The following is a 2,604-nucleotide window of genomic DNA, read 5'->3' on the forward strand; positions in this document are numbered from 1 at the left end:
GAGATTCTGTGCCCTGATTGACCACAGTAAAAACAAAGATTAGCGGAGAAACGACGTTGCCGCTCCTCCTGACTCAGCTGGGTTCTGCCGATCTGCATAGGCTCGTCTCCTGAGGAAGATGCGACTGGTGGCTGAGGGGTTCTGGTTTGAGTTAGCGGTGGAAATGACATTCTAGAGCCCTTAGAACGCTCCTTGAGACGCTTTTCAATCTTTATGGCCAAGGTAATAAGGGTTTCGAGGTCAGGAGGTTCCTGGCATAACGCCAACTGATCCTAGAGGCGATCATTTAACCCCTGGGTAAATGCTCCCAGTAACGAACCACTATCGAGGGAGGAAGTTGCTGCCAGCGTGCGAAATGCTATGGCGAAATCGGCTACTGTTTGATTTCCCTGGCGGAGATTCCACACTTTTTTGGCTACCACAGCTGGGGTCTCTGAGTGATCGAACGTTTGCTTGAATTCAGCTAGGAAATGTGAAAGTGGACCACGCAGAAAACTAACGTCATGGCTCCTGGCTTCAGCCCAATCTAAAGCCTTACCCCGGAGTAAACCGATAATATAGGAAATCTTAACTGAATCTAACATGAAAGCTTCCGGAGATCTTTCAAAAGCCAACTGGCAATTAAACAGAAAACCACGGCATTTGCCGAACTCACCGGAATAGATGTCTGAAGGAGGCGAGTTGGGTATCCGGAAGTTTACAGTAGGGGGCGGAACCGGAAGTACGGACGGAGGAGAAACGGGAGGCTGAGCAGAAGGTTCCGAGGGAGTTAAGCGTGTAGTGAGATTACGTAACATTGTGTCCATCTGGAGTATTCGTCGGTGAGAGTCGGAGACTTGCTCCAGTAAACCATGGATGGCGTGTTCATGGCGTGTGAGAACCTCAGAAACAGCGAGCGGAGCACTAGTGGACGGGTTGGATTCTGCAATGGGATCATTGTTATGGCCGGATGATTCTGTCATGGCGGGCGGCAATCTTTTGACCCACGACATGCAGAATCACCACACAGGAACCGGTAAGTAAGTAAAACGACTTTATTATGTACTGAAGGGCAACGAGGGGAACAGACGACGGGCAGGCTGGCAGCAAGATTTCAGGATGGAACTCTGAGGAGGGAGACAAAATGAGTATATGGAGGAATGACGGAGACTGATATTGGGAGTGGAGCTTACTGATTGCAGTAGTGGTGAGAACCTCCGGAGGGACTGGTCAGGTCCGGGTGAGCAGGAAAGCTCCAGAAGGTGATGGGACTGTTGGTCCAGAGAGTAGGTAGGAGCAGCGGTTTGGTGGAGGCAGGCGAGCGGCTGAGAGCGAGCGGCCAGGGGAGGAGACGGCGTGATCTGGTGTGCAGGAGTCCAAGCTGGTTATGGAGGTGGTGGAGTGTGAAAGAGAAACCTGGAGCAGAGCAGGGGAGGATTATCAGGGTTTCTTCTGACGACAGAAATCAAGCAGAGCTTCAAATACAGGTTAGTGACTAGGAACTAGAAATTTCACAGGATCAAGACAGGTTAAGGCTAGCGCTACCCAAGATAGAGTAATCATCCGGCGAAGTGAAGTGCCACACTGCTCCTTAAATCCCCTGGGCCGTAATGACTGGATTGGCTGCAGCTGGAGACTCAGACTCTCAGACACGCCCACCTGAAAACAATGCTCAGAAAATACAGGTGAAATGCAGGAGGCTCACCACGGACCGTGACACATATTAATTAGTGATTTTCTTTTGATACATTTTTTCTTGTTTATTTGCTTGTGTTTTTCTTTTTTCCAATTTGTTTCTTCTCATCAAGAGTTTGTACATTTAGACTGGAGTTTAAAAAGAAAAGGTATGCGGTAGCAGTCCTCCTTATGGCATCCTGATAACTTATGGCTCATGCGAGTTGACTATGGATACAGCAGCCTAATAAAAAGAGTCACAAAAAATTTTTCAGGATTTTTTCAAGAGAACATCACCAAAAAATCTGGTTTGCTTCCTGACTGGAATTCTATGTGTGACAATTGTAGGTTCTGCATCTTTGTTTTCAGAGAAGGCTTACAACCTTTCAGGACAAATTTGCACTCATGCGTTACATTTCAATGCACCCACATATGAAAAAGCAATACGTGTAAAAAGCACCAAACTAACCCACTGTCAGTTTGTATCAGTAGCTGAACAAAAAGCTCATCAGATCAAGTAGAATCCATCTCTGTAAACACACCTTGTTTTTGATCGCAAGCGGATAAAATCGCATAAGTCACAGCAGGGTTTAATAAAATACCACCAACCACTGCTGACAAGTAACATTACACCAGAAGGACAAAACATGGTCACACAAATATTGGCCACTTTATTTGGCACAGTGTTAATACTTGGTTGGTTAACTTTTTCATTCAGGACTGCTGCCTGAATTCTTCATGACATAGATTTAAAAAAGCATTTTGGAAATAATACCTTCACACATTTCTAGCCATGATTATGATTCTCCTGGCCCACCACATCACAGAGGTTCTGGACTGGAATGAGATCTGGAGACTGTGGAGATCATTAGAGAAATTATTTTAAGTTCTTCAGTTTGAGATGATTTGAGCTTTATGACATGATGCATTAACCTGCTGAAAGAAGCCATC

At 46.0% G+C, this 2,604-nt stretch overlaps 1 long non-coding RNA gene across 1 annotated transcript; it reads right to left on the minus strand.

The window, feature by feature from the left end:
* Positions 1–412: 412 nt before the first annotated feature.
* LOC139068932 (uncharacterized) lies at positions 413–2,366 on the minus strand. The gene is made up of 3 exons (XR_011520180.1): positions 1,525–2,366; positions 1,173–1,395; positions 413–1,106 (listed from the first exon to the last, which is right to left on the minus strand). It is a non-coding gene; the product is annotated as an uncharacterized lncRNA (long non-coding RNA).
* Positions 2,367–2,604: the final 238 nt, after the last annotated feature.

This window comes from Nothobranchius furzeri, chromosome 3 (genome assembly GCF_043380555.1).
Source record: "Nothobranchius furzeri strain GRZ-AD chromosome 3, NfurGRZ-RIMD1, whole genome shotgun sequence".
NCBI lineage: Eukaryota > Metazoa > Chordata > Actinopteri > Cyprinodontiformes > Nothobranchiidae > Nothobranchius > Nothobranchius furzeri.